This window comes from Sorghum bicolor, chromosome 9 (assembly GCF_000003195.3).
Source record: "Sorghum bicolor cultivar BTx623 chromosome 9, Sorghum_bicolor_NCBIv3, whole genome shotgun sequence".
NCBI classification, from domain to species: Eukaryota; Viridiplantae; Streptophyta; class Magnoliopsida; order Poales; family Poaceae; genus Sorghum; species Sorghum bicolor.
The window spans coordinates 2,782,698-2,794,138 of NC_012878.2; positions in this window are offsets into that span (position 1 = coordinate 2,782,698).

Consider the following 11,441-nt stretch of genomic DNA (forward strand, 5'->3'; position numbering starts at 1 on the left):
TCACAATAAATTAGCAAATAATGCTTTCAGCCATAACTTTACGTCGAGCATGTGGCTTCAGTACGTACGTCATGTGGCTTCAGTACGTAAGTAGTGCGAGCTCCCAACAACCGATGATGTGCGTGATGATGATGATATTATTTCCAATCTACGTACCAATGAATGATCAACAGTGAATCAGCCGTACTGTAGACTGAAGTGGCCGATCCTGTTTGTCTTTCCGTGGAAATAACTGCGCTGCCAGTTCATCTTGGCGACTGCATCAAAGGAGCAGCAGCACTGCCACTAGCTAGTAGTGATATTTTCATCTTCGCCAGCCGTGTTTGGTTTGCATCGATGGTTTGCATCGATAAATTTTACAGATTGTATATGAAAATAAAAAATACATTTAGAGAGTAATTTGCGAGACGAATCTTTTAAGCCTAATTAGTCTATGATTAGATGCTAACTACCAAATAAAATGAAAGAGGTATAGTACCCATTAAACTTTAACGTCTCCAACCAAACACCCCATCAGGCTAAAATCCAAAAACTTTTCAAGATTCTTTGTCACATCAAATTTTAGGGCACATACATAGAGCATTAAATATAGATTAAAAATAATTACATAGTTTATCTATAATTTGCGAGACGAATCTTTTAAGCCTAGTTAGTCCATAGTTGGACAATAATTGTCAAATACAAATGAAAATGCTACAGTGTCAAATAAAAAAAATGGATCTCAACAAGACCTAATCAATCGACGCAAATGCAATCTGCAATGGGCTTTGGAGGCAGGCGGCAGATAGCCATCAGCCAGACTTATTTATAAACTCATTTTATTTTTACTAGCTACTTCAGTCTGAATTTTTTTTGTTATTATAAGTTTATAAGGAGTCAAACTTTTTAAAATTTGTTTATAGAAACAATGTTAATATTTATATCCAAATAGATTACTAAAAAAATATATCTTGAAATAAATCCAATAATATTTAAAATTGTTTGACTTTTCGAAAATGAGAAATGCTTCTTTTTCTTTAATAGAGGGAGTAGGAGTATATAAGTCTTCAATAAGCAATTTTAGCTTGTACTACCGGCTCAGTCGAACTTTGAACGTTTTGATCAACTAGTCAATTCATGTGTCTATTTGGTGTGAAATAATTTATCAATAACTCTCATGAGTTTTGTTTAATGTGGTATTGACTTCGTTGCAGTTTATATGTTTTTATATACGAAATCATCTCATATTATGAGCAAACATTCATACTGTACTAGATTGCAAATTTGCAGAAGCAACAACATTGCAATAATCCATGGCCAGTTGTTGGCGAAACAGTAGCCATTGATGCATCTTGCATGTTACAAAAATACTTGTATATGCATACTGTACAATATCAGGGGTCCATGATGGGCCTTGTTTAGTTTTTTTTTGGCAAAATGAACATTGTAGCACTTTTGTTTGTATTTGACAAATATTGTCTAATCATAAACTAACTAGGCTCAAAAAATTTATCTTGTAAATTATAGACAAACTGTGCAGTTAGTTATTATTTTTATCTATATTTAATGCTTCAATACATAAACCATAAAATTCGATATGAGGAAGAATCTGACATTTTTTGCAATTTTTTTAAAACTAAACAAGGCCTAGACAGGGTGGGCACTTGGACGTACTGATGACTTATGTGTTAGCATTTATTTGGTTGATCATGCCTATCCGCTTTAAAAATAATTGATGTTTTCTTTTGTATATAGTATGCGGTTTTATTTATAACAAATTGATGGTACGTTAGGTCACTGCACGGCGCGAGTCCTAGGATGCAAGAGTTTTTTTTTTTTACAACATGTAAGGCAGAGTTGTTGCTTGCCACGGGTAAAAGTAAGGGGGTGAATAGGTTACTGTAGCACATTTATAACTATAACAATTAGTATTTTATTATGAACTAATTAGGTTTAAAAGAGTTTCATAAATTATTCTCTACCTATGTTTTTAGTTTCATAAATAGTCTATATTTAATACTTTATATATATATCCAAACATTCGATAAGATAGGTGTATATGGCCTAATATTAGCACAAGTGATAGCTAAAAGAAGACACCCTAGCTTAGGTATGAAGAAATGCAAAGCAGGGGAGTCGAAGAAAACGAGCAGGAATAGAGGTAGAAGGAAATAGTGAAAAACTATAGAATTCTAAAACACAAGAATTGTGACTTTGAGCTGTTCTAAAACACAAGAAGTATAACTTTGAGCTGTTTGGACTGCGTGAATATTAAAAAAAAAACATAACATGTCTCTAAACAACAAATCAGTTATATATTATTTAATTTAAGGAGCAGCCGCGTGATGAGAGAGCACGCTAGATTTCCATTTATTCTAGGTGGATGTGTTTTTCCCCTACAAAATGCACACAGCTTGCTCCCTTTCCTCGTGAAGGGAATTTTATTTTCCTTCGTTCCAAACGCACGCACTCACTTCCTTTCCAAAAGAAGGATAGACTCTAAAATTCCTCCAAAATTCTTTCAATCCAAACAGCCCCATAAAATTTCTACCAATGTATTTTAAAAAGCTTCCGTCTTTCACAAAAGAATGTATTATTGTATAGAATATGACCAAAAACATCGTCAGAGGGTGACCTTTATTGCATAGACGTTCTCAATATAAGTTACAACAATATTTTGTTAAAAGATTTATAAGTTTCATTAGGGTCGGCAGACCCTGATGACAAACACCTCTAGATCCGCTGCGCTATGTTGCTAGGTCATTAGGCATCATGCATCTCCCAACCTCTCAACTAAACATCGAATGTGCTGAGCAGTTAGCAAGTAGAGCGTTATTACCTTATATCAAGAAGGAGATGAGTTTTTTTTCCTCATGAATGTCACAAACCTACTTTCATACGGCCTTGTTTACATTCGAAAATTTTGTAAGTAACACTGTAGCATTTTCGTTTGTATTTGGTAACTATTGTCTAACCACTGACTAACTAGCTCAAAAGATTCCTCTTGCGATTTTCAATATCACTGTGCAGTTAGTTATTTTTTTAATCTATATTTAATACTTTATGTATGTGCCGCAAGATTCTATGTGACAGGGAATCTTAAAAAGTTTTTGAATTCTGAGAGAAAGTAAGGCCTTGTTTAGTTGCAATTCTTTTTTTGAAAAATGAGGATTGTAGCACTTTCGTTTGTATATAACAAATATTGTCTAACCATGGACTAAATAGACTCAAAAAATTCGTCTTGCAAATTACAAGCAAACTGTGCAATTAGTTATTTTTAATATATATTTAATATGACGAGAAATCTGAAAATTTTACAAAATTTATAAGAAAACTAAACAAGGCCTAAACAGAGGCTGAGCTGAGCTGTATCAAACCGGCCGGCCCTAATTTCGATCACGAGTGTTTGTTCATTCGTGCACAAGATACGGTCGGTCCCAAGGTCATTTAACGGCACACCTACCAGCACGTATCAGTATACCAGCCCCTCCTGACGAGAACTCAATTCTGCGGGTCCCCAGGTCCCCTCAGCAGAGGGATGTCGATGGATGGATGATGGTGCTGTCATGCAGATGCAGATGCCGAGTTCTAAAAAATTTCTTTTCGTTTTATGACATTAAATCTTTAAACACGTGTGTAAAATATTAAATATAGATAAAATAATAATTAATTATACAATTTATATATAATTTATAAGATGAGTCTTTTAAACATAATTAGTTTATGATTAGATACTAACTGACAAATAAAACAAAAATATTATCGTAGCCAAATTTTAAAAACTTTATGAACTAACAAGGCCTAAGAGTAGTTGGGGACAGCTGGTCTTTACTCGCCTGCATCTGCATTGCATCCACTGCAAAGAGAAACGCTTGGCCCGGCCTCAATTCTGTAATAACGTTGCGAACCGATCCGGTCCGGTCCCATTGTAGATTCAAACTAGGTCAGACTTTTTTAAAAAATTTGGCTGAATTTATAAAAAATATTATCGATATTTATATCTTTAAGTAGATTTTCTGTGAAAATATATTTCATGACTAATCTAATTAACTTATTTGGTTTAATAAATTGTTGGCATTTTTTATTTGAATTTGATCAAAATTAATATTGTGAATTTTATGTAGTTACTTTATCTAATCATCAACTGTGGGTGCGTGCATTGCATGACACTACAGTCCATGGAATTGCAGTATTGCACCTGAGGCTGGAACTGTTGGTGATTCATATCCTCACAGTGGACATATATACCTTTCTGTCTGCTAGACATGCATAAATCAAAGTTCACCTAATACAACAATATCTGGAAACCCAAACTTAATGTATTAAATTGGCATGTGTCCCAGTCCCCACCACTGGACCTTACGGGTGGGAGAAACTTGTGACATATAAATAATGCATCATGCATGCATGGTAAAGTATTGGGAACTTGGGTTGGGATATCACAAAAGTGTGGATCTTCGTGTCTAGCCTGTTTAAGGCTAGTCTCAATGGGAGTTTTATTTGACTTTCATTTGCATTAAATAGGTTGCTACATAGGCCTTTTTGATGACATGGCAGTGTATTTAAGAAGAGAGAGAAGAAATGAGTTTCATCTAGATGAAACTTTCTTGACACGGTTACCAACTTTCTATGAGTCTTGGAATTAAATGCATATGAAACTATGAAATGAAACTCTCCATTGAGAGTTGGTGTTTCATCCAAGTTTTATTTCATTTCACATGACATGGCAGTTCTGGAAACAACGCCATGAAACTGTCCACTGAGACTGGCCTAACAACTAACAATCCATAGTTAGTGAACTAACCATTAATCTACCTATTGGATCCTTAGGGCACTCACCCTAAACTCCTTCACATGGACTGTAGGTTGCGGCCTATTCAGGGCATGCCCTAGAGAAGTCTCAACCGCTCAAGGGAATTGCACCAGCTGGGATCTAGACAACTACTCTGAAGTGATGGATATCTTGATCATACAGAGTATGTCTTTCTTCTGTCTGTGACACATGTTATCAAAGAAGATAGCCTGATGGACCATTTATCCACCTAATCTAACAATATTTGCAAACCCAAACTTAATACAATAAATGACATGCCCCTACCGCCCTGGACCTCAAATCTAAATACAATATATATTTTTGTCCAAGTAATTAAGTCAACCGGAGAAATTCCAATAATGTACATTGTTTTCTTTTACCAAGAAGTGTAGGAACCTACCTCTTGTCCTTTTTTTGTTTCCTAGATTTTATTTTTATTATTATAGATTATTATCATAAGGAACTAGACAAAAATTAAAGCTGTCACTTTGATGGTGTGTTTGTTTTAATTTTTGCATAGCCCCAAGTTTCTCGTCATCAAATTTAGTGGCGATGAATTTGACCTACTTTGGCCGCCAACATGAACTAAGATGACGAAAGGAGAATTGGCGCCAAATTAAACTATGTCCAAAATTGGTTAAGGTAACCAAAATTTGTCTGGGCACCAAACAAACACACCCTCGGTCTTTTCGACCATAGCTTTGTGACCTTGACATGTTAAGGGTTTGTTCGCTTGTCAGAAAAGTTATAGCTAAAAGTAGTGTTTATTGATTTATTGTGAGAGAAAAACACTATTAACTGACAGAAAAAATATGACTTATAAGATAAAGGAGATAAAGATGATGTCACTAGATGGATCGATCCTTCAATGTTTGGTTCCGAAAAAATTTCGGATTTCGGTAACGTAGCACTTTGGTTTTTATTTGATAAATATTATCCAATCATAAATTAAATAGGATCAAAAGATTCGTCTCACGATTTACAGATAAACTGTGTAACTAGTTTTTGTTTTCGTATATATTTAATGCTTCATGCATGTGTCGTAAGATTCGATGTGACAGGGAATCAGATTTCGGGGTGAAGGCCGCACGTTGTATTGTATACAGTGGTTACTGACGAGAGCATGTATGTGTGTGCTGTGCTAGCGTCACGCTGCAGACTCACAGGACACATGGGCAGGAGAATAATGATGAAAGACGTACATGTCTCACCCATGCAAGCATGTTTGATTATCTGTATTATGTCATGGCAAAATATTTATTTTTAGCCCTCAACTACCATACGAGGCATTTTTCAAAAAAAAAAACTACCATACGATTTTATCATAGATCTATTAGAGTAATCGTTTTTGTCCTCAAATACTGTGTATTTTGGGCTTAAATTCATCTATAAACTATGAAAGTTCGTTCAGGAACTAGAATAATAAAGTGTACTTGATGGAAATTAAGGGCATGATATAATACTCTCTCCATTCCAAATTATAAGTTATTCTAAAAATCTTAAAGAGTCAAAGCACTTTAAATTTGATCAAAATTACAAAGAGAATTATAAAAATTTGTGACATTACACTACCAAAATGGTGGAGTTCTCCTAGTGTTTTTAGTTAGTAATAAAACACTACCATTAGTCAAACACTAGGGAATCCTCACTAAGAGGCATTTACTAGGGAAAGTTTATACTAAATTTTAAATGCTAAAACACTAGGAGAACCCCACATTACTAAGAGAAATTGAAAAATCTAGTTGTGTTAAATAGGTATATTAAGAAGATATAATTAATAAAAAATATAATAATAGTAATTGTTATCATAAATATTATTATCTTATTATATAAATTTGGCTAAATTTGAGATACGACTTTTTAAGATTCTTGAATATATATGACTTATAATTTAACATGGAGGGAGTACAATGCTCTATCCACGAAACAAGATGGAACTGGAATAATACAATCGCCCTCAAATTATGGCGATCGATGCTGCTAGCTAGCTAGGTAAAAGATTTTAGAGAAGAAAGAAACTTCGTATCATGAGACCTAGCGCATAATAACTGCGTCCGACGCCGTGCATGCATGGCATGGCATGGCATGCAAGAAACTAAACCCATCAATGGCCGGAACCCGTACGTGCATGTGCATGTCAAAAGCATTATTACGTACTCCTACTACTACACCGACCCATCAATGGCTAGGGTCGTGCATGCCGGCCGGCTAGATTGAGTACTACTTAATACGATTGTATTTTGTCATGAATTTATTTATGATGAGTAGCTAATAAGTGGCAACAGCAACCAACAGTGTTTTCCTTTTACAATAAATTAGCAAACATTATTTTTTTGTCATAATTTTTTTTTTCAAACGAACGAACATGCTCATATACAGCACTCGAAAACAGAGCGTGGAAGTATACTATACTCTATGATGCAACTAACGTACCGAGAGTACCGAGTACGTACTACGGGTCACCGTAGACGACCGTACCTTTGTTTCTGCTGGCTTCGTCACCTATGTACTACATGTAAGAGGGTGTTTAGTTGGGTTGGTAAAGTTTAACAGGTACGGTAGTATTTTTGTCTTATTTTAAAATTATTGTTCAATCATAGACTAATTATGTTTAAAACACACAGCAAACACACAGCAGCAGCACGTACTACAACGTCCGGCTCTGCCGTTGCAGCACGGCAAATGCAGGCCTGGATTAATAATTTTTGAAAATTTTCTATCACATTAAATATTGCTGTATATACATGCATAAAATATTAAATATAGATAAAAAATAATTAATTATATAATTTACTTATAATTTGTGAGACGAATTTTTTAAGCTCTAGTTAGTTCATGATTGGATAATATTTATCAAATACAAATAAAAATCTGAGATATCTACTTTGCAAAATATTACAAAACGAGGCAGCAATGCGCCCATGCGCCCGGTCTGGCTGCCGTCCGTCTATCATAAGTCGATATGACGCGGCCACCAGCCACCGAAAGGCATGCCAACCTGCCACTGTGCTTCTGCTGCTGTCTTTTGGCCTTGTTTAGTTCCCAAAAAATTTTACGATATGCGCTTGCTTCTCTGGTTCAAAATTAAATCGGCTTTTACAGATGTTCTAAACCAAACTATTTTAAATTTTAATCAAATTTATAAAAAGGATGTCTATATGACACCAGTTTAGTGTCGTCATTAGATACTTATGAAAAGCAGTATATTTTAATACTATTATATACTTTTTCTTATGTCATAGACGTGTTACTCTTTTCTATAAAGTTAATTAATGATTTTAGAAATTTGTTAAGTTGAGAGTAGAAATGATTTAGCCCTTTTCTTATAGGATTTAGAAGTCGTTTGGAGAAGATTTGAGTCAAAAATTAATAATATAAATCATGAATAATTTTTAAATTGTTGAGTTTACAAATGTAAAAATTATATAAATAAATTTATCTTGAAAATACTTTTATAAAATATGCATATATCATTCTAAATATTTTTATAAAAATAAGATGTCAAAGAGTTATTTTAGAAACCGTGTTGCTGTCTCAGCATTTCCCGGGATTGTTTTTCGGAGATCCCAAAGGTACGGATATATGGATCTGTCGATCCACAAATAAATTCTCTACCTATCTACATTAATTGTTGTATTCATTCTTTGGGTCTTGTTTAGTTTCGAAAAAATTTCGGATTTCGCTACTGTAGCACTTTCGTTTTTATTTGACAAATATTGTTCAATCATAAACTAACTAGGATCCAAAGATTCGTCTCGTGATTTATAGACAAACTGTGTAATTAGTTTTTATTTTTGTCTATATTTAATGCTTCATGCATGTGCCGCAAGATTCGATGTGACGGAAAATCTTGAAAACTTTTTGGATTTTGGAGTGAGGCCTCGATTGATTTTCTCGGTGAACTGTTGGAACTGTTCCGTCCTGTGGGTTGCCCATGCATTCAAGTACTTTTAGTTTTAATAATGTCCTGGTGACATCTCTAATAGCTAGTAATTTATGAGCTACTTCTTTCGTTGTAAATTATAAATTACTTTAATTTTTTTGAAGAGTTAAAATCTTAAGTTTAAGTAAAATAACAATCAGAACTAAAAATGAGAATATAATTAATAAAGAATCCGATAAATACTTATTCAGTATCATAAATATTACAGTATTATTTTATTATATAAATTTGGTCAACTTTAATATTTTTTGAGTCTCTAAGAAAGTTGCAATGGCTCACAATCTAGGATGGACGGAGTAGTACACAGTCATAGAAAACAGGGGGTTGAAGGCATCAACCTAGGAACATCGACCCCAACCTAGGAACGCCGGATCACTTTTTATCTCGTCGTGTAAAAATCTCTCAGAAGTAGCATATCATGTTCATTCCTCGATTCTATTTTGAAAGACTTATCTATTTAGCACAAAAAAAATATAGTCTTCCTTCTATGACGGTCGTGAAATCGAATTTCCTTATTTGGTGCAGAGTTGAAATCCCCCCTCCACCTCCTATTTGGCACCACCATCCATTTGCTCTATCAATCTACATGTTTGACCATGTCAATTTTTTTTTTCACAGGAAGATCAAAATACTCGTAGCCAAATGATGTGGCCGCTTCTCCCCTCGTGGTTTGTGAAAGTCTCTTTTCTTCTTCTTTCATCGAAAAAAAAAACTCTCCAAACCGCCACTCCGGTGGAGCAAATGGACGGTAGTACCAAATACGAAAAGAAATTTCAGCTCGGTGCCACATAAGAAAATTCAATTTCACGAGTGCCATAGAAGAAAGACTGTACGAGTATTTTTTTTTAAGTGGCAAGTAGGTAATTCTCTCCTCCGTTTTTTACCCCCTCCGAGAACTTTGTGATTATATATATTGACTACATAACCATGAGGAGTAAGTATTTTCTGAAGCCACGTGATTGGTAACAATAGTAGTAGTTACCAATCCATGCGAGTCTGTTCGCTTATTTCTCAGAAGTATGCGTTGAGGCGGATGCGTTGCGAGCGACTCTCCAGCCGCCACATAGGCCGGAAAGAGCCAAACCTGACGGCGACATGCATGCAATGCAACACTCCTCACTCGACCACCAGGCACCAGCTAGCTTAGGCCTTGTTCAGTTCGCAAAAACATGTGAAAAACGGCACTGTAGCACTTTCGTTTTTATTTGACAAACATTGTCCAATTATAGAGTAATTAGGCCCAAAAGATTCATCTCGCGGTTTACAGATGAACTGTGCAAATAGTTTTTGTTTTCATGTATATTTAATGCTTCATGCATGTGCCGCAAGATTCGATTTGACGGGAATCTTGAAAAATTTTGCGAACTAAACAAGGCCTTAGCACTCTTGGTTCTGTCTCTCATCAATGGCCGGCCAGCCGAGCAAGAGCAACGCAAATTGGATGAGCCATTAGTTAGCCCGTTAATGTAAGCAAGCTACCAACTCACGCAATTAGAGGATGCTAGCTTTTGGCGTGACCTCCCTCCCCTCCCTGCTACTCAACGTTCTTGTTAGGGCCTGTTTAGATTGGAGATGAAAAATTTTTGGGTGTCACATCGGATATGTCGGAAGGATGTCGGGAGGGGTTTTTAGAAACTAATAAAAAAACAAATTACATAGCTCATCAGGAAACTGCAAGACAAATCTATTAACTATAATTAATCTGTCATTAGCACATGCAGGTTACTGTAGCACTTAAGGCTAATCACAGACTAACTAGGCTTAAAAGATTCGTCTCGCGATTTTTAACCAAACTGTGTAATTAGTTTATTTTTTTATCTACATTTAATGTTCCATGCATGTGTCTAAAGATTCGATGGGATGGATAAAATTTTTTTGAGGAGGGAACTAAACAGGGCCTTAGCTTAAGTTTATCAACCGAATCTGTTAATTATTTAACAGTGTTTTTCTCTCAAAACAAATCAGCCAACAGTATTTTCTATCATGACTATTTCATCTATCCCTAATTATGAGTTATTCAAAAATCTTGAAGAGCCAAAACATTTTAAGTTTAACTAAATTTATACGATAACATAATGACATTTATGATACCAACTAAGTATTATTAGGTTTATCATTAGTTATATTTTCATAGTAGTATCTATTTGATGTCATAAATCTTTCTAATTTTTTTTCTATAATATTGGTTAAAATTCAGATGTTTTGACTTTCTAAAAATTATTGGAATGGTTTATAAATTGATGAGAGAGTAGCTACCACAGCGGTGTTCCCCCACAGTAGTACATGTACATGCATGCATAAAGCTGCCACCAGTTTCATAGCTATCACATGTGGTGTTGCAAAGGGGCATTACTACAGCAGTGCATTACTCGGTCACGTCCTCTGCTCTCAGCCCACATTGAATTCGGTTCATCGTGTTAAGGCAGAGGGTGGTCCAGATCAAATCAAGGGCCGGCCGGCCGGCCGGCCGTCCTTAAATTGCTGCAGCATCGATTCGCTTGACAAAATGGCGACAGGAGTGCTCCCAGCTCCAGATTCTCCGTGAGAATCACATCTAGACAGCCAAACGGGTAAAAACACAACTAAATTCTAGTAGAAATCTAACGAGAATCGTTTCTCCATTCACATTGCAAGCTGCAGCTAAAAAACGCCTCCCTTCCCCCCGTTCAATCCCCTCCATAATCGCACTAGAATCATCACCACTTA